The sequence below is a fragment of the Numida meleagris genome, chromosome 2, assembly GCF_002078875.1.
Source record: "Numida meleagris isolate 19003 breed g44 Domestic line chromosome 2, NumMel1.0, whole genome shotgun sequence".
Taxonomy (NCBI): Eukaryota; Metazoa; Chordata; class Aves; order Galliformes; family Numididae; genus Numida; species Numida meleagris.
This window is the reverse complement of record NC_034410.1, coordinates 94,194,669-94,216,946: the sequence shown is the minus strand read 5'-3', so window position 1 is coordinate 94,216,946 and position 22,278 is coordinate 94,194,669. Positions and strand designations below refer to the sequence as shown.

At 36.0% G+C, this 22,278-nt stretch overlaps 1 protein-coding gene across 1 annotated transcript in view; it reads left to right on the top strand.

Moving 5' to 3' along the window:
- CDH7 (cadherin 7) overlaps positions 1-22,278 on the top strand; it is a 79,211-nt gene that overhangs the window by 9,414 nt on the left and 47,519 nt on the right. The window lies entirely within an intron of this gene.

The following is a 22,278-nucleotide window of genomic DNA, read 5'->3' as shown; positions in this document are numbered from 1 at the left end:
CACTATTGTGGTCAAGAGAGAAAGATTTGGGCATCTGGGGGTGTGACAGTGGAAAGGAGGGCACATCTGCAGCACTGCTTGTCTGGCAGAATGGTACCTCAGGGGCCTGCTGCCCTCCGTGGACAGTACAGCCCTGTGGCTTTGCTCACCCTCTGATGGGCACCAGACCAGCACGGAACAAGCCCTTGTGTCAGATGGCTTGTTGTCAGCATCTGTAGCTGCACGTGGAGCATACTGAGCACAGCTGTGAACCGGAGCCTTAGCTCATTCACTGTGTTGTGTTGGTGAGCAATGCGCTTCCTTCAGCAATTATGGAGCAAAAAAAAGAAACAAAAACCCAGCCCTCTTGTGTTTCTATGTAAGGTTTTTGTGTAATCATCTTAGTGAAAGAAAAACTCATTTCTCTATGTAATATCGGAATCAATAAATAGAGTTTCTCACTAAAATAGAGCGAATGCATAGAAAACACAGGAGTGACAGTTTTTGGCAAAATGGCATGCTTACAGAAAAAGAGTTGAATTAATCTGAATTCAAATGCTTCAAATGTATGAGTGCTGGGAATTTCAGCATACTTGTTTTGTCCTACTGAGACAAAAACCTTGATGTTTGTGTTAATGAAGTTAAGCACTTAGAATTTAATCATGCCATCTGAATAATCAAGCTGAATGGGGATCTGCTGTCATGATTAAAGCTATGGTTTTGTTTAGGTGCTTTTCTGAACTAGGGCTACTACTTTGCAAAGCTGAGACCTTAAGAAATAAGCGCTAGAATAAAAGATAATCTCCCCTTGCAAGGGTCACAAATGTTTCTCTTAATTTTGAGAGTATGTAGCAGTTTTCATTTTGATGCCACACACCTCCTACTTGGCTTTGTAAGTTTTGTCTTTCAGGCAAAACCGTTCTCAGGTTGGAGTTTCTCCTGTGCTTCTGGCAAATGACATGTTAGGCATTCCCACCTGGTGATAGAAAAGGATATGTGGCTTACAAATTAGAATTTCTCTCCTGGAAAGGAAATGTCTTTAAGTATTTGAAAGAAGTCTGGTTTTATAGCAGTTCTTATATTAATTTGATTATTGTATTTTGGCCAAATATACAGTAATAGTGCTAGAGTACATGATATTTTCATATATGTGGTTATTTTTAGCTTCGCAGTCTGCTCTTTCCTCTCCTTTATAGGAGTCCTAACATTCATAAGCAGATATCTTCTGAAAAACAAGCAGTCTTTTTTTTTTTTCTGTAACAGCCTGTACCCAGCTTTTTTTTTTTCTTGTATCAGCAGTATGAATTGTTGGCTCAAGAACGCACATTTGTACCAGCAGTTCATTTTATAGGAAAAGCAGGCATAAATCTGCACTTACTAAAGGAAACCCGTCTTCCTGGAAACAGAGCCCTTGCTGAGCATCTTATGAGATAAGACATGCCCAGTTCCTAACCTTTACACTGGAGAGGCTTTTTACTGTGTGGTTCCTGAGGTGCAATCATGACCGAAGCTGCATTCCCATGCAGGGGAGCAAAGAAGCGAAGAAGTGATTTTCTTTCTGTGTTAACGTATTATGTGTAGCACCACTCTGAAGTGAACAGTCACTTTCTCGTCCTAAAAATATTGCTGTCCTTGTTTCAAACCTTTCAGGTTAGGGACTGACAAGACTGAGATTTGGGTAGGAAAGGTTTTTTTTCCTTCCCCCTGGGTGAGGAAAGTGACAAGCTGGCATAATACTTCTCTGAACAAGTGAAGTGGAGACGGCAGCCAGACTCTGCCTTGTATTCTGTGGAGTGCTCTGCTCCTGGGGAGGTCAGTGCTGCGCTCCCTGAAGTTCAGGATGCTTTGTGGGGTGCCAGTCTGACTGCACACCCAGTAAGGAGGAACCTTCCTCCAGTTTTTAGAAGGTCTGTGAGAGAAAAACGCTTCAGAAACACGCAAATGGAGCTGTGCTAGGAGATATTTTCCTCCTTGCCGCTATCGTATTTTAAAAAGCCCTGGGCAGTTCTGTTTGGAGGTCTGTATTGGCGAATGTTGGTGTTACATGGCAAATTACTCAAAAGTCATGAAATACCAATTTTAATTCCATGTTTGGCATTAATTCTGTCCTCCTGGGTGCATACATTTTGACACTTTAATCACTTTAATATGCAGGGTAAAATCCTATTCCTTTTAAATGATAATAGGATTCCTATTCATTTCAGATAGGTGAGTCTTTTGCTTAAAATATTCTTCTGCCTAAAATACTTTCCTAATGTTTTCATACTTAGGCTTCAGATCTACACCTGTTGCATGGTGTATATTCTTACATCCTTGATACCTATATATTGTCAGTGGTGGAGGCATTGTTTGTTTTGTTTTGTAAGAGTATTCATTTTCTTGAGGGAGCAAGGGCCTGTTTTTTCCATTTCTTTGGAGAAACCTCTGGAGGAGGACCTGTATTTTTACACCATAGGAATGAGAGATAAGGGAGGCTTGTTGCTGTTTGTTTTTGTTTCTTTTTTTTTTTATGTTGGTCTTTTCTATCCGTAGTATACATTTTAATCATTCTGGGTTGAAACTTGAGTAAATCTGAGTGTCTTTTGGGAAGCGCTTAACATATAACCAGATTGCAGACTGATTCATACACAATTTCTCTCAATCTGTCTGTGAAGCATATGTTATATCACTGAAAGGTCTGAAGGATTTAACTGTTTAGCTCATTTACCTGTTTAGATAGGCCCTGTTATCTCCCAGATGTGCCATGTAGGAGGTGAGGCAGTTAACTATGATACTAATCTAGCTGGAAGCGTCTTCTGTTTTCCAGAAACTGTTCACTATTTCTTTATAACATGTCTTGTAAAAATGCCTTATTCTGTATTTTCCATATAAAGGACTGATTCAATCAATTTGGACAATCATAATAATAGTCCAGAACAGTTTGAAATGATTAAATACTTAAAATTGGGAAGTATATGCGATTGCATGGAATTTTTGAAAATCTGTGTATAGCCAAGTAATTAAATTTCATATAGAGAAGCACAGGCAAAAAGAGATGCAGCTGAAGTATAACTTAACAAGTCTGTTAATATCCTTTCTTGTTGTTTTGTCATATCTTTTGTTACATAACAATAACCAAGCAAACATCCAAAGAGTGTGTGTTCATTTTGGTTTGCTTGGTCTTTTTTAGTTTCACCAGTGTTTGGCTGCTAGCCTGTTGGTTTCCTCAAAAGCACAGGAATGACAGAAAGACTCAGTAATACTTTTGTCTTTTTAAAAACAAACAAACAACAAACAAATCAAAAGAAGCCCACAAATAAATGTAGTGTTCACAGCCTTGTTTCACTTCATGTGAGTAAGAGTGAAGATTGGTGGCTAATTTCACTTTTTTCTTTTGAATCCAGACCAGATCTCCTTTTTTTCAGTGGCTCTAGATGTAGGGATAGATGGGGACAGTTTCAAGTAAATCAGAACCAAGCATAACTTTCAGGCTTAGAGGGTTGGGGCAGTTCAGCCTGGAGAAGAGGAGACTCTGAGGTGACGTGATACTGGCCTTTCAGAATCTAAAGGGGGGCTGTAAGAAAGAAGGGGACAGAGACCTTAGCAGGGTCTGTTGTGATATGACAAGTGGAAATGGTTCCAAACTAAAAGAGGGGAGATTTAGAATGGATATAAGGAAGAAGTTTTTTAGAAGAAGTGGTGAAGCACTGGAACAGGTTGCCCAGAGAGGTGGTGGATGCCCCGTCCCTGGAGACATTCAAGGTCAGGCTAGACAGGGCTCTGAGCAACCTGATTTAGCTGTAGCTGTCTCTATTCATTGCAGGGAAGTTGGATTAGGTGACTTCTAAGGGTCTCTTTGAACTGTTTTATTTTTTTGTTTTTTTTTTTCCCCTCTTGAAATCTCAAAGATACAAAGGGATGAAAATAGAACAAGGAAATAGTGTTGATTGAGCACAAAGACAAAAGATTGATATCAGGCTTTCAGAGGCTCAGTGGTAATTCTCAAAAACAACACTTGGAAATTCTGTGGCGCTCTGCATGTAATTGTTTTCTATAGTACGTTGGAAAAGAAAGCATAAATCCTAACCCATATTTCATAGATGGGAAGATCTAAAAAGGGAAGGGGGAGGGGAGAGGTTAAAATGAGTGAGTAAAGACCATATAGCTTGTTAGAGCTCACAGTTATTGCCTTCCAACTATATTTTATCTATCTCTTTATCTCCCTTCTAACTGTTTTAAGATAATAAGGTTTGTTGGATTTAATTTTCAAACTTAGATCAAAGTACAAAAATGGTATCATTTGCATTATTATTTCCAGGAATAATAAAGAATGAGTGAAACATTAAAAAAAATGTAGTGAACTTGTTATATCACTGATTTCCTAAGATGACATTTTCAAGCAGAATAGTTTCATAGCTGACTGAGACAGAGAAGGAAAGGGGCAAAATAACCAAAGTGTATATAGTCATTTGGCATATAGCATGGAATGTCTCCTCCAACCTCAGAAGTTTGGAGAGATGATGGCTGAGCAGAGGAGGATACTGTTTTTGTTTATTATTATTATTTAAGGTGTCAGGGAATATGTTAGTAAGGTGGCAGTTATTCACATATATTTTTCTCTTGCATGTTGCTATATCAAGCCATACAGACACAGTGAGAAATAGAGCTCTTTTTCTTAATTATAGCCTGCCATTTTCAAATGTCTGGTAACTTTTGTACTGTGTTGGATAATAAGCATCTTTGCTAAGATACTTTAAAGCAGTGAGTACTGTAGGAGCACTGGCCTCAGTCAAACTCAGAGCAATATGCTGAATATCAGCCACTGAAACAGAAGGAACTTCATCTATGAATGAAATAGCTGAAGACCTCCCCAACAGAAGTAATCTCTAGAAACCCACTGCTGGCACTTTACTGTCTCTTTTGGAAGTGGAGAGGAGAAAGGAGGAATTATGAAGGCTAAACGTAGGCAAAAGGGTGTAGGCTACAGCATTTGTATATAAGGCAGCAGGAGGTGGGTTGGGTGCGATTCCCTGTGGAATCCCTTCCTCTTGTTGCCTGTGGAGGCAGTCCATGGAGACCTGAGATCTTGCTCGGCCTCAGGCTTTCAACCCTCCAAACATAAGATAAATGTTTACATCTTCTCTGAAAAACTGCAGGTGAGCACCTGGCTGAGGCTAGCTACAGCTCTGCACAAAACTAATTTGCTTTTTTACCAAGTAATTCTGGGGGAAAAAAAAAAAAAATCTCATCTCTTTTTTTGTGTGCACTACATAGAAAACAAAGCATAGCAACTCAGAGAAACTTCCTTCCTCTTTGTTATATATATATTTACTTTTCTGTTTATGTTATCTTTTTTTAAGCAAAATCTTTGACGCACTGTTTTATATATTCCCAAAAGTCCATTCCTAAAACTGAAAAAGCAAATCTACTGTGTTTCTGATATTTATCCATCTCAGGGACTCTTTGTTGTTCTGCGCTGTGAAAATTGATAATAGTTGACCTTTTAAGTAAAATGGGACTTGCCACTTCTGTCAATATTATTCTACCACAAGTGCTGCAAATGAGCAAACAAAATGCTCAAGTACTGCCTGCTTACTGGATTAAATAGATCTTGGCAAGGGGGTGCCCCATCCACGCAGAAGTGGTATGAATTTACAAGCTTAGCTTGTTTTAAAAAAAAAAAAAAAAAAATCACAAGTGGCACAGATTTTTCTTCGTTGGAGAGTCACTGGGGTCTCTGTGTTACTCCATGCTTTATTTTATTAGGATTACCCCAAATAACAGAGTTCACTGGATGTTTCCTACTTAGCATGCAGGGCTAAAGCGTCTCTGGGGAGAACAGTGAGATTAAGGCACACAGGAAGAATTATCTGAAGGGATAACCCCAAATCTACCGCTTTTTTTCCTGCTTTATTTCATTAGTCTGCACAGCCATTGTATAATTTCTTCTTTCCCTCGTTATAAGAAGTCATTGTCTTGCTCACATAGTTGAATGGATACAGAAATGGTTTTTATGCAGGGGATTTAAAGTGATGACAATTTCACATGCTCAAGCACTAAAAGACAATTTATATGTAATTTCATTATTAGAAGTGATAATAGAGTTGAGAGTCTTATGGTTGGATACTGAACTAGGACATGAAGCTCTCTGATCTTTTAGTATAAAATAGAACATTGATCCTTAACATGTGGCATTACAAAAGAGGAAGGTTAGTGAAGGTGATGACAACATCTGTAAATTATGTGTCACTCATTGCAGTTTTTGTTCAGTAGCATAGCTACGCTAGTTATAGAAACTTGTAATACCAGTTCCGTATTTCAGTAGACTTAGAGGCTCTACCAGCAGTGCTCTACTCTGAATTTTTGGTGGCATTATTTAAAACTATTTTGTATAGATTTCTCTGATGAAAAGCAAGGGTAAAAGGTAATTTTGCAACAATATGTAGATGGAAGGCTCCTGTGTGCTTGACTGGTTATCAGAAAATGCCTTACTTTCGTGAGAGCTTCAGGAGATCTACAGTTTTGATATCAGTCAAGCTCATGCTGCTTCAGCTGATTTTTTTTTTTTTTCAGTCTTATTCTAACATTTCTTCTTATCATATTGTCAACGGTTTACGGGCGTTAGGCCCGATTCCGTGACAAAGGGGATGGGGGACCCAAGGGCCCACGTCCCGGGAAAAGGGGAAAGGGGAAAAGGGTAGGGAGATGGCCCTGAGAGCAAAGAACAGCGGCAACAATCTGAGGAGAAACAAACTAATTTACTAAATAAAATATCGGAATGCAAAACAACACACTATAATACAATATAATTACAATTTAAGCTGATAAATCCAACACAGAGAGAGAGAATGTCCCAAAGTCAAGGTAGGCCTTACTCTACTACCGACGATAAGACGGCTGGAGAGCGAGGTGCTGCCAAGACGAGAGACAGCGGAAAAAGGGACGAGGTCTCGTGATCTGCAAGTTTTTATACTGCGAGCTTCTATCTTTTCCCTCCGGCTGGAAAATGGTAACAAAGGAGCAAAGTACCTTGGGGACTGTAGTAGTCCTTCTCTTCTGAGAACTAGGTATGTCCACTACATGATGTTATGATGTGGAATACCAATAACCGAAAATCACAAAACCATGACACATATGTTAAGCTTGTGTTTAGTCCTATCGTCTATGTTATTGGCTGTCCTGTTCTACTTCTGTCTTCTAGTCTTATAACGTGTTGGAAAAGCATCTATAAAACGGGCTACCATGAATTGTCAGTATTTGCATTATTCTAGTGCTAATGAAGTCCAGTCATGAATCAAATCCCTACTGTACTAGGCACAGTGCAAGCAAATGCAAACCTGTGCCCTCAGACAGGGGTCTTGTAGGACAAGAGACAATACCAGATTAAAGTAATAATAGAATGCAGTGAAATATGGAGATATCAGTCAACATCCAGAAAATAGCTTGAGAACAATAGTTCACTCTTGTTCATTGCCATGAAGACAGAATATTGCTTGTTCTGAACATGAGGATCAACACAACATTTTAAACAACGTGAACAGATAACAGGGGAGTTTTCTTACCCGTGTGTTTATGTCAGTTTTTTGGTGCTACCTTTTACCCATCAAGTAACATATCTGATATCTCAATACTTTGAGATCTTGAAATATTGGGAATGATAACCCAGCGTGTTGGCTCTTACATAAATGTACTGGTGATTGAGTGCTGGAAAATCTCTGCACTGTAATACAGATCTTTGTCTAAACAGTATGCACTTCCCTGGTAGGAGTGTCTGAACTGAGTGTTAAGGTTGGAACGGCTGAGAGAAGTAAGTGAATACAATAGGTTGTGCACTCCAGTCAGAAAAACTATTAGCTACCTTATACTACCAGCAACTTCTCTGTTACCTTTTGCTCTGGAAGAAACACCTTTTGTGAAGTCAATTAGAGATAAGTTATTCTCAGAAAAATCAGTGGAATTTATGCTTCTAAGATAACTCTAATTCTGTTCCGACTGCCTAAGTTGTCAGTGGTCGTAGTATGACTGCCAGCACATACTGTGAGTAGAATTTTGTGGAGGTCCTAACACCTATTGCCTAGTAACTTTAAGGCTATAAGAAATAAGATAATTTTTTCTTTAGCTAACTTTATTCCAGGGCATTTATAGTGGAATTCTGTAAGCCCAAGAGAGAAACTATATTTCTTTTCTTACCTTTTTTTAATATTGATTTAAACAGCTTTTACTTTCAGAGCTTTCAAATAGACTGATTTGTATTAAAAGTAGAACAGCATAACAATTGTCTTTGATTCAGTATTTTAATTAAAAAATAAGGTAGTTCAAGAGAAAAGGAACACCCTTACAATTTCTTAGTACAAGAAGTCATGTTTGAGCTCAGGAAAACCAGTGGCCTTTATTCCCCCAAGATACTACCAATGCAATCTTTGCTGTATATATAGTGTTGTTGTTTTTGTTTGTTTGCTTTGTGTGTGTGTGATTCACTACAGTGTTGAATTTGGATTATCAGCAACTAGAATTCTACTTGTACTTTCTCAAATTTAAAATACCAGATTTTGTTACAGTTACATCGTATGGCGGTGGCAACATTTTGCAGTGGCTTCATTTGAAAGAAAAAAAACACACAGATAAATTAACAATGTTTTTTTGCTGAGCATTGCATTTTGAACAAAAATATGCTGCATAAATATGCTGTTGCTATGCTATATTCTGAGAATTGGGATGATATGATGGCAGTAAGTGCATATTTTACTGTAACCTGAGACTATGATAAATGTAAAAGAAAGAAAACTGATGAATGCATATTATTTATGAAATTTTACTTACATTTTTTCAAATTCTGAAAATATAGAAACTAGCAATTGCTCTTGCATCCTAGCTACAAAACTGAAATTCAAATTTAAATATTTACATAATATTAACTCTTATTTCATTAGTCATTATATTCTGTACGTTCAACTTCATAATTTAAAGGGTACAGAAAATATCTATTTTGTTTACCAATAAGTATTTTATTTGCATTAAAAAAACACAAGTTTTACTACTGTGTGTTTCTCCTATTCATTACTAAGAGAAACTTATTTTGGTAAACTAAAAGATTGTGATGTATCTGTGTTAGCATTTTGCTTGAATCATCAGTACACTTCTGCACTGAATCTCCCAGTTGTTTCTGCTTACTATACTTCAGTTTGTATAGTGGAGTGGGATTTGAATGGGTAAAGCTAGTTAGTCAAGATTAAGTCCTAATTATTAGATTCATAAATATACCCACTGAGCTCCTGCAGAGTATTCTCTTTGCTAGTCCAAAGAAAAACCCAGAACGCATAACATGGACATTTGTCCCTCAGCACCAACTATTTCACTCCCCATTTTATTGTACTACTTGCTGATGCAGACTTAGCTAATGAAAGAGCTCTACAGCTCTTGCAGGTCTGTGCTGTTGCAAAAGTAATTTTGCTCTTTACATTGGTTTAAAACACATGGTATGGTAGTAGCTGTATATAAATCATAAACAATATAGCAAAGAATAAACATTATTTTATCATCCGGATAAATAGGAATGCCAAGACAAGTACAACTCTTTTGCATAGAATAGTTCATGTGAAGCCATTCATGTACCAGAAAATACAGAATATGCCTTACTGGCTCAGACTCTGTTTTTCAGAATGCTCCTCTGGGATACGGTAGTTCAAAACAGCTGGGAAGAAGGCAGAAGTTTTTTTTTGTTGTTTGTTTTTTGTTTGGTTTTTAATGTGTGTGGTTTGTTAAGTTCTATATTTCATTGAGTAATTGAAGATTTAATCCAGCATGTTGAGAGTACCAATTTTATCAACCTTAGAAAACCATCTGGGATTATCATTTTTGAATTCAATTATTTGACTATTCTTACAAATATTTGACAAATTCAATTTTGAGCTGATATTTTATGCCATTGTTTATTTAAAGAGGAATACTGAGGATTGATCGACAAGATTTTACAACATATTCCACATTTTGACAATGAAAAAAATGTGCTTTCCTTTTGTATAGTCATATAGTGTTCTTTGAGTACTGAAAGCCTATTTAATGGTGTTTCATATGGATAAATAGGATATATGCTGCAAAAAGCTAAGAATAGTCAATCATAATATTCTACCTATATCGCAAGAGCCCCTTTGGCCTTTTCTGAGTAGAAAGAAATAAACATAATGTCATTTTCCAGGTAACATAAGAAGATTTTTCTGCATGAATTCCACAAAGTGTTACTGTAGTTGTACTGTCCCATTTACTCTTCCTATTTCAGTCAATCATCAGAAATTGCATTGAGGACCAGAGAGACATGCAATTTTCTTGCTGTGGAGTGCATGTGAGAAGAATTAAGCCCATAAAATTATTTTCCATTTGAAATATTTCCAAAATATAGAAAAACTGGCTCTTGGATACACATGTAAGGAAGATAAGCTGCTTAAGCATTTAATACTGAGGTATCAAATTGTAAACCTTCTGACTTGGCAATCAGGAAATTCACTGCTTTATTTTTTTCCTGTAAAGGAAGATAGGTGCTGTATTAGGAAAGGTTTACTTTGTTATTCCTTAACAATGAAAAGTTTTCAAACACAGTTGTGAAAAACAGATGGTAGTTTCTAAATTTTTCGTAATTATGGTATAATAACAATACTAGGAATTAGTTGTGTCTTCTGTATATTAAGATACAGCAGCTCACCTAATTCTGGCTATTTCGTGCGTGCTTTGTTACAATTCTTACACTGCAAAGAACAGTTTGGAATATGGTTGCGGACTGTAGCAGGAAGAGCTAACAGGTTGTGGATCAGATTCAATTCTCCAGAAAATTACATCATAAGGTAATGAGCATGATACAGGGGAAACATGCTGCAGCTTAAACATCAAGGTCAGAAGTGTTACATTTAATACAGTGAAGAAATTTGTCAGCAATAGCACAGATTTTTTTGGAGTCCAACGTTCTTGCATGTTTAAATAACCTTTGCTGAAAACAACTCAAACAGAACTGATTCAAGCTCAGTTGTGCTATCATAGAGTAGTGGGATTAAACCAGACATTTTTTTCTTTATTTTTTTTTCCCATTATTAGTTTGATCTGTTGGACTTAGAAGCGTAAGCAATGGTGAGTAATAAGTTTAAATCTTAATCTGTTCTTGAAATCAAATGACACTTTTGATTTCACTGGTGACAACAGAAATTTTGCAATTAAATAATATAGATTTTCTTAAACCCTAAAGCATTGAGATGCTATTTAATGATGTTTTGTAGGGGACAGCATTATTTTCTGTGTGATGATTTGAATGGCAAAGTAAGAGTTGTTCTGTTCTTCAAACTTCTGATGCCATATGTTGCATTACTCAAAAAAAAACTTTCCTGATGTTTTTATTTAATGTTGAACTCAAAGAAAACATTCAATCTTTCTAAATTTTCTTTTTAACCTCAATTGAAGGCTTAAATATCTTTATGGTAGGACTACCAGAAGCAGCAGCAGATTGCCACATGAAAAATGCAGCTTAAGAACAGGAACCTCCACACCTTGGGTGTGCTCACAAAGTACAATACAGCAGTATAATATGTGTCTGATTTGTTACAGAGTAGCAGAAAATTTGTTGTTAAAAGAGACAATAGAATTATACTTTGTCAGTAGATGAATTCCATGTGTGAGTCACACTTGCCTCTTCTGGAGATAATTTTTTTCCTACTTACTGCTATCAGTCCTGCTGAGCTAACATAGATGACAGACAGCAAACTGCATTCTATTATTTCTAAAGTGTCATCTATGGACGTGTTTGTTGTGTTTTCCTGAGTTACATCTGCACAACCCAGCTGTTAGCTCTGGGACCATACATTTTCACAATGAGACCAAGAATCTCAAGATAGCAGGGCTTTTACTTAAGTAACTAGAGGCATCGTTCATCTCATGGAGCGTGAGTTTATATTTACAGAACTCAACTAAGTCTGCACTGCAGGCCAATTACGTATATCTTGTCCAGAGTGTATTTGAAATGTGAATTGCAGAAAGGCATTGTTGGTTTTGTAGTATCACTATGCAGAAAATAGCACATTAATAGCAAGTCTTTCTACTCTCTTAATGCTTTTTTTTTTTCAATTATAGAATCATAGTATTAGAATCATAGAATTAGCTAGGTTGGAAAAGACCTACAAGATCACCTAGTCCAACCACAAGATCACCTAGTCCAACCAGAAATAAGAACAGTTAACTTTATTAATTCTCTTTCTTCGTTGCCACTTAACTTTAATTCATTAGATTTGATATTGAACAACTATTTTCCTTCATCTTGCACTACCATTTTTTAGTATATGTATAGACAGAACATAGCTCTTACTCAGCTGGCATGCTTTCTCTTTGAGAGTATTGGAGCAGTTGATAGTGTATTCTGGTTCCTATTATACAGCTACTGTTTTTGTCTTTTGAGTATTCCACCTGTTATAAAAGTGACCACCAGTGTTTGATCGCTTCTGTAGAGAACATGCATTGGAGTTTCTCATGTATTCTTCATTGAAAACAAATAAAGCAATCTTTTTATGTCTCTCATTTTAAAATAGTCATAAAATATGACTAGAGATGAAGAAAACAAAACTGGAAGAAGCAATAAAAAGAATATATGTAGAAAAATTAAAAGTCAATCAGGCAACTAGGCAACCAGTAACTTCCAGAAGGGCAGGCAAACTGTGGGGCCGTTAGGAGGACATTAGGGTTCACCAGTTAGCAATGTGAGGAATAGAGTAAGGCTGCAGAAACACAATGATATTTGAAAATGTATATAAATTAGAGACAGGAGGGGAATACAAATTCAAGCTATGAACTGCAAGTGAAGTGATTAAGCTGAACTTTCTATTTACTTCAGAATGCTTCATTTTAATTGTATTTGAAGCTTATACATCCTTAATCTTCATTAGTTTGACTGATCTACTGACTGTTTTTGGAAGCGTTTATTTATTTGGATTATTTTCAAAACCCAGATCTCAATCATTTGTAAGTAAGGTAAGTTTTTACTAAATTACTTTTGTATTTGAACTACAACTTGCACATTGTTGAAAGGAAAAAGTACAGAAGAAACACTATAAATATTTCATCATTTGCAGAAAGTTGCTTTTTGGAAATTATTCATTGAATTGAAGAAAATATATATTTCCTTTCTGAAAGTTATAACATTTTGTCAAAATGTCAGTTTGTATTAATGTATAAAGCTCAGAATTTTATGAGTAGGATTATAATTAATTTGTCTTTCTTTAACAATGTAGTCTTTCCTTGCAATCCACTGAGCTGTTATGATTTAGAACAAAAGCACCTTGCAGAACTTCCTTAAGGGAGGACAGTTAGCATAGTTTGTTAAATTAAGGTTCTTTTGTTTGTTTGTTTTTGTGTTCCTTGGGTGGACCATGCAGAAAGTGTAAGTCAAAAGCTGGAAACACTTTGAGTATGAAGTTCTGCACACTACAATTGATGACAGAAGGCCAATCAATGAGACAGTAATCCTATAAAAATACAGAAAGATCAGATTGCTTATAGAATTAGAATTTGTTTAATATGAATGTTTGCAAGGGGACAGGAAAGGAGCTGGAAACTTTCCATCTGCTTCATATACAAAGTGATTAGATTGTGATCACTTAGTCCGAGAAGATAGAAGTGATGCAGTGTTCTGCCAGGATGAGACATGCAAATTGGATCAATTAAACTTTGAGAGTGCTCAGGCAGTCTGGTGAAGTTTACATGCTGCGTCAAGTGAAACTTAGCAAACATCAGTCTTGGATGCTGGAGGCATTTATTATAGTGATTTTAAACTCTAATCTCCAAGAATAATTCATTGTTTTCAGATAATTTTATAGAAAGAAAATGATCAGATAGCATAATAAAGGACTCCTTTAGGAGTTACGTGGTGGTATGGAAAAATTAGTAACAGTCATCTTAGCTCAAACATCTGAGGCAGATGAGAATAAATTCAGATGACTGATGTTGTTTGCAGTTAATAGAATAAATAATGCTAATAGTTCATACACCTTCATGTTGACTGCAGCTCTTCAGATGCAGAGAGTGTCCTTGTAAGGAGCTCATTGTCTGCTCCATTTTTGCTGAACCAGACTACACTCAGAAGGGAAATCAAGTGCAAATAATCATTAGATAAAAATGTTCGTTAGTGATCAGGTAAGAATTTGAATTATGTAAGCAATGCAAAATCTTGCAGAGTGCTGAAAGAACACGTTGTATTAGATAATTAGGGGAGTCTTCACGTAAATCAAAACTTAGTGAAGTACAAAACTTAGTGAAGTACTGGCACCTTCAGAAATGGGTTTTTGAAGGAAGACTTTGAATATTTTCTGTAGAATACAGATGGTTTTCAGAGTTAAAAACAGTTCTGCACAGTTTGAATTTTAGTATAGAGACAGCAAGTGCACATGTCCAACATAAAATAATACCTGCCTTATTCACATCATTTATTCATCAACAGCACAAAAACTGATTGTGTTGCCAGCATTTAATGGCAGTGACTAAGATACATAGCAAGAATCTGTTATGGTGAGAATACAAAGAACAGACAAATAAATTCTGGGTTGGCATTAGCATTGCACAGGGCAAAATTCATATCCATGGATTTTTTTCTGAAAAAGCAATGAGTGGAATTCAGTTTTAATCCATAAATAACTTGTCATCATTTTAAATGTCAAAATACGATTTAAGGGGAAAAAAAAAGTAATGACTGCATAGGAATTTGTTTAGATTGTCTTTATTAAATGCTTCTCACCAAAATAGAAAAAGGCATCAGGAGATCATTGCCCTTTACATACAGCTGTTAAAATCCCTCTAAGCTGGAAGGCTTTATATACAATTAACCTAGCATTGTTCATGTAAAGGCAGTTCATTATGGTTTTGAAATACTAATGCATTATCCTTCCCCTCAAGTGTTTTCAGAAAAACAGCATAAAACACAGGCATTAAAAACATTTATTTCCCAGCCTTAATCCTGTGGAGTGAAAATGCCCATCAAAATATGAATTACTATCTTGAGATCAGCCCTCCTAGACCTGCAAATTTCAATGGCTCAAAAAAAGAAGAAACCAAAACTTTTAGTGTTTATTCACAAGAGATCACTTTAAATTATCTGAACAATTTAAAACAGATTTTCTAACGTCCATATTTATTGTGCATACTCTACTCCAGCTTGTTCTGAATACTGAACAGCTACAGTGTGAATTTATATAATGAAATTACTTAAGCTTTCAGTGTTGCTTCTTACAATTACTTGATGTGATACACATTGCTGTTTATTAAAGTACCCTTTCTTTGCTCAGGGATTAAGGCTGTGGTTCAGAAAGGCGCTTAGGCATATGCTCAGTACTAGCTTCCGTGAACAATGGGCAAGTCCTGAAATGCATGAGCATGACATCAGTGAGGATGCTTTCTTAACCTAGAAAATTATAAAATGCAGATTTAGTTTGATCTAACAAGGTTACAATTCTTTATTCTTTGGAGTCAAGTTTGAACAATTAGCTGTTAATTAACTAGCCAGTAAATATGGATGGATGGCTGGATATGTGTATTACAAACAAACACTTTGGGGTAAAAATGAATAGGATAAACCACTTTAAGTGAAATATATAAGAGTAGGGGGGAAAAAGAAATTAAAATTTACTGTAGATTTTCATTGCTATCTTTCTCTTGTAAAATCACTCATTAAAATTTTACAGTAAAATTTGATATTAAAATTTGTGTATTATTGCTTTGGTTCCTTGACCCACTCTCAACTCTGAGCAGTTATTACTGTATCCTGTGCATAACTCTCCAGGGCCAAGTTACACGTGATATGGACATTATGTCAAACTCTTAATTTTGCACTTTAAATCTAGGGATGGTCCCATTGATCTGTGTGGGAATACTCACAGAATTAGGTTTGTGGTAATGCTTTGAAAAACATCTAGGTAGTGTGAATTATTTTATAATGTGTAGCAGATATAATCATATGAAGCACTGCTCTATAGTATTTCAAGTTGGCTATAAATCTTTTGCTAAAGACAGCAGTAAGGATTGCACTTGTCCAAACTTCTAAAATGTTTGACTGTTTTTATGAAAGACAATATAAATTTATTTACAAAGCCAAATATAACAGATGCTGTTGCCCTGCCATGCATGTTATCATTTCTTTGAGTAAAAATAAGTAACCATAGACCAACATACTATTTCTGCTTTGTTTTAATAGTTTCATAAGTTCTATTTAGAGGATCTTTAACTGTTTATAGAATTAAAGGTTAGTGTGGCTGTAGACACAATTTTTTTTTATGTATTGTAAATATTTTATAATTAAAATGATCAGATCGTGCTGTCTGCCATAGTCCAGTACTCTATAAGCTTCCACAGACATAATTAGTCACAGTAATTTCTTCAACTGCTTTACAGCTACACATTTTACGTTTGTCTTCCAGGCTGATAGGGTTTCAACACTTCCTGTTAGCATACAAGGTAAGATTACAAGTGAAGTTTTAGTATAATTATTTTTTTTAAGAGCAAATGAGATTTCAAGATTGGATACAACATAAGAACAAACACCCGTATATCCCCCTGCTTTCTCTCACAATAAACGAAAGAAAGTAAAAAGAGAAAAAAGAAGAAAAAAGCTATAAATCCTCCAGGAATTTGTTTCTTGGTACTAATTTTCTTTGGAAGCCAGCTTCTATGAAAAAATCATTACTAACCAAACAGTGCTGCAAGCTATTTTGGATAGTTGAAGCAGAAATAAGGTAATCACTTTAAACTATAGATCAGTAGTTTGATAAAAAAGAGGCAATATGAGAGGTGTTATTTCTATTCTAAAATAAAGGCATTCAGTATACGTACGTACCTTATCTCAGAAATTACTTTAATAGCAAATGAATTTTTGTTTGTAAATTTGGTATTATCGATAAGGGTAGTTCAACAAGAAGTGTGTGTGATTATTTTCCCATTCAGTGCTATTATAGCTAATTCTTTAGATTACAGACATAGAGATGAAAAAGTAGATCCTTCAGTGTGCTTTCATCTTTTATGACTGAAATGCCAGGCCTGAATTATCACGGATAAATAGAACAAGCGATAGAGACAAAACAACTTGTTCTTTCCCTTATTTCTGTTTGTAAGAACAACAACAACAACAAAGCATTTATCTTGCGTTATAATAGATACATATAAATTCTACCATTACTCTGTACTTGTTTTCTATACCACAGTTGTGAAGTGCATTCACATATTTTTCTGGTCCCTAACAAATAAATTAAAAAAAATCCCAAACTATAAAATCATGAATTTTCTTACAATGTACAATGCTATAAGAAAGTTTTGAGATTACTCTTTCCCTACATATATATATTCATATATAGCTACCTGCATTTATAAACATATTTATTTTAAAGAAAGTATATACTCAAGAAATAGTTCTTTATATATATTAATGTGTCAGTAGGAATTGTTTGATGTATAGTGGAGAAATAATTTGAGAAGAGTAGTGAGTGAAGTTTCTTGAAAGCTATTTCTGTAAGCTGCTACACATGCATAAACCTTTTCAAGCCCATGGACATCTGCTAGCCCAGAGATACTCTTCCGTGGAGTATACTAGGGTCTTCAATATCCATTTGTCATGTTGCATTTTTTAAGCCTGTTCACTTTCATAAAAGATATATGTGAGGAATGCAGGAAGAGAGCATCCTCACACAATTTTATTATACTGCTGAAAGAGAGAAGTGACTTTAGGATAATTTTGTCCTATGGCTTCAGTGATTCTTGATAACAAAATAATTCAAGTCACTGGCCCAGTAAATGTGTTGGTTTAGTATGTAACACTAAGTAGTATGGTGCATTATGGATCATACAAAAATACTAGTGGTATGTATGGAGGAGAATTTAGTCTCTCTCTTGATTGTAAGTAAATGTGGAGACTCATATACAGCTAGTAAGAGCAATCTTTCAGGATTTCACTCCAGTGGTATTTTGACAAGATTTAATTGTTTTAGGCTCCTCGATAAATGAGTATTGAGACTGTTTTCGTTAATCAAAAATCTAGGCTAAAAAAAGAGGCAGTTCTTATATGGTAAATCAGAGGACAAATCCACTACTTTGCGCCTTGGTTTGTCAGTGGTATAATTTTGTTATTGAAACACTCAGAATAAGAATACCAAGGAATAAATTCTTAGGGACTGACAGTGGTTTGAAAGAATTGCAATATGCATATTGTTTACATAGGACAGGCCTAGTTCAGTGTGCTTGGTTTTACCCATTCTAAATTCTAACAAATGTTTTTTGAAAAATTTTAGATGCGTGTGTGTGTGAGGGAAAAACAGGCCTCCTTTTCATTCTTCAGAATGTGTTATGTTGCCTGCAGGCTCTTGGTGGTGCTACAATACAGTAATGTTATGCCTCCCCCAAGCTGATTCTATGCAATTAGTATGTGATGATGCACAGTATACAGATGAGTTTTAGCTCCTGAAGCTGCCAAACTGTCTTTCAAGGATGTGAATGACAAATAGTCATTTTAGAGAGTGACATGCCATGATGATTGCCCATTAAAACTCCTCAAGAATACAGTTCCATCTACAGCAGCAACTGCTTCTGAGTTCTTCCTGTAGCTGTGCTGATCCTAATGGGCTGCTGCACAAGTCCCTGTTGCAACAGGGTTTTTTTTTTTTTAAATGGGAGGGGTGTGGCATGAGTAGGCACAGATTTGAGTACTTCAGTATCTGCAGATGTAGGAAAACACACAATTAGAATATGTATGTGTATAAGTGTGTGTGTATATGTATGCATGCACATGTCTCTGTATGTACATGATCTCTATCTGTCTTTGTATGGAGCTGCCATACAAGTATTCAGGGAGAAAGAATACTACGGACAAAATTGAGCATTATTAAGAGAAAACATGTCAAAAATGTGACATGGTTGATCTTATCACATCCAGTTTTCAGTATTTCCTATTAATTATTCAGTTCACTAGCCCTTAGACAACAGCGTCTCTTATTCCTAGGGGATTCTTCCATCTAAACTTTATTGTTCACTTAGAAGCCTTGAGGGCTTACTTAGAAACTAGCTGGAATGTTACGAAGTATAAATTTTAGACTTTTGGTACTTCTATTCTGAATTTTGTTTGAATAATAATCATCAAGGGCTTAAAAAATTTTGCTGCTCTCTTTCCTGCCTCACATCCCTTTTTCAAAAGGTTGACAAAATTAACATTCACTTCACTTTCTGTGGCTGAGTCATTAAGGTTATTCTTCTCCTGGAGAACTGATCAGTCAATGGAGAGTATAAGGGCTATATACTATTTACTGAACTCTCCTATAAATGCGACTGAATCTTTGACTGAAGAAACAGCACAGAGGAAGAAAGGGACAGTGAAGCCTAACTGCTTATTCCAATTTCAGTCATAGAAGAAGATGTCTGAGGAAAATAATAAAATTCTTAGTACTTAAATTTCTTAGAGTGCTAGTAATACATACCTCCAGTAAAATAACACTGGGCAAGATTTGGGTTATCAGCAATTTTGATTCCTGTTACATTACACAGAGCATGAAAAGGAAATGCTGATAATGTTGTACAGCTGTACTCTTCAATACTTTTCTTGCTTAACACTTTTCAATCACTGAACAAATCAGCTCTATTTATTACTTTATGATTTTGTTTCTTTTGTACTTAAAGATTTATTTCCATACTGTTTCAAATTGTCCTCCTTTTCTCTGTGTTCTCCTGACCTCCTTTTCATGCTCCATCTTCTCTACCCCAGCATGTCCCTTTTGAAGGCTTTCCTCGGTCTGCTGGCCACTCTGCTTCTCTCCTGTTCCCTCAGAACTGCCAATGTTCTTATTCCTTGTTTGTTTGTTTTTAAATCTATTTCCTCTCTTCCCTCTTCATCCTTTTTTATTTATTTTCTCTCTTGTTCAGTGCTGCCTTAATCAGGCATCTTTGGGAATACATAAAAGATAAAACTTTATTCTTACTGGCTATATAACACCCTACTGAATATGAAGATCTCTGAGGCACAAATACACAAACAACATGCTATTTGCTTGCAAGAGATACAAAGAGGGACAAACTGTGGGGTGACACAGCTGGTGCTCCAAACTGGATGTACTCTGGTTATACCTTGAATGTGAAATGCACTCATGGGATATTTAATTTTTCAATATCTTGTTGCTTTTGAGTGCTTTTGGATACGTATGTATCAGCTTGTGGTCATTCTTAGGACTCTACTGTTACCAGTTGCAAGGTAAAAGGGTTTGGAGGAAGTCTGAGTTCAGGCAGCCTGTAAGAATGATGCTGGAAGAGTTCTCTGGAATGTCTTGGATCTCAGTCATTTCAGAAGCTCTTAGGTCTTCAGTCTGCTCTGGGGACTCTAGATGCAGTTCTGGGGGATTTAGTTCAACATAGAGGAAAAAATCTTGCCTAGGTTGACCGGGTTTTGAGTAAGACTGCTACAAGCTCCATGTATTAAATAAATATAATGTAGGTATGCCGTGGTCTACAGCATGGGACCTTGCTGTATTCCCTCGTCTATTTTTGCTTCTTCCTGATAAGGGGAAAGTCTGGAGGGAACAAAACAGTACATGGAGTTGCTACACGAAGTGGCAAATTGTACCACTATGGCACTGCTGTCTGTGCCGATTCCCTACCACACTGCTGACATCACTGAGACAAGGAAACTCTGTCAGCATTACAAATGTATGCCCCCAAATTCCTTCTATTTAGTCTCCCTTTAATTAAAAGTGTAAGGAATTTTGGATATAAACAGTTATGTTTACTTGATCTCTTGTCCTCAGTATAATCTGTTGAGCTGAAAAAAAACAATTTAGATGAACGTATTTCTTTTTGAGCCCAGGCTTGTGCTATGGTTTTACAAATATTAATAAAACCAAAAGCAAACAAAAACCCTTCAGGACCTTATCACTTTCTCAATGTCTCTTGGTGAAACAAAGAAAAAAAATTCACTGCCTGCTGAATACTACTTTCACTGCTGCCTAGGTATGAAGTGAATCATGAGTCATAAGGTTTTGCTGACATCAGTAGTGTTAAGAATTTATTTCTGTCCCACATGACTTCTGCAACAAGACAACATTCAAAAAGATGTCTCAAGCCATTCATAATGAGGTATGACTACAGTTTACAAAAGTGAGAGCTTCATAGTTACCTCTGCAAAAGGCAATGATATCAATAACGAATGTTTGTGATGCCCTTTCATGTTGTAGAAACTTAGTATGTGTGCAGACTGGATTTTAGTTTAATGTTGACTCAATTGCCTGTGCTACATTTTAAATATTTTTATTCATATTGAAATTGTTCTAAAACAGCAATACTGAGTCCTCAGTTGTTCTGATAGTTAAGTGTTATCTAAAAAAAAACCCTAAAAATCCTCAAACTACAAATATCTATTAATTTAGATGCTATCACAATTCAAAATACTATTATTGACAGTGATAATCTAAGAGGAAAATGGATTTCAAAACCTCGTTGTTGCAACTAAAGTAAATATTAAATCTAAGAAAAGAAGTTTTAAAAACTTGGTTGATGTAATGAACAAGATTTAAAAGGAGCAGCCAAGTGAAGCCTTTGTTTGGGGTTACCTACTTTCCTTTGTCTTGCAATTACATATTTAATCTGTACACAAATTCCTTCTCTAACTCTCCCCAGAAAGCAGCAGGGGTATGTTCTATATGAAGGTAAGAATGCCTTTCTTTCATAGCCAGTTCTCCATTGTTTTGTGATAGCTGTAAATAGTACATTTTCTATTGTTATGTGATAGTAAGTTATAAAACAGACAAGGTGATTACTTCTGTCTCAGTGTTCTTTCTTCGTTTAGCCACTTCCACATGACCAAGATATATAGGTGCCTGTACAGTCATAAAGACGTATAAGTTATTCCCTTCCCCTCTTGCTAGCTACTTTCATATGAAGAGAGGAAAGGGTGCAGGCATAGTAACTCCACCCTCAGAAAACTTTTCAGTTGTTCTGCAGACATATGCATATTTCTTCTTGTGTCAGGGAGCTATGGAGCTGGGCTACATTGAAACATCTCATGTTTTCTCTGTCCGTCTTTACTCTGTCGTCATTACTCTGGGATCCTGCTGCTGCTGAAAACCCATCATGTCCTCATGTTCTCTTTGAGCTTTTCTTCTTCATGGCCCCAGACTTGAATATGTAGAATTTGCACTGAAACATTAGCCATGCTGCCGCAGTGAGAAACAAAGTTAGAACTGTGAGGAAGACAAAAGCATATGAATGTTGCACCTGCTTTAAGGGGACACAAACTGAAAATCAGAGTAATAGCAGTAATAGCAAACTTTTCATTCAGAA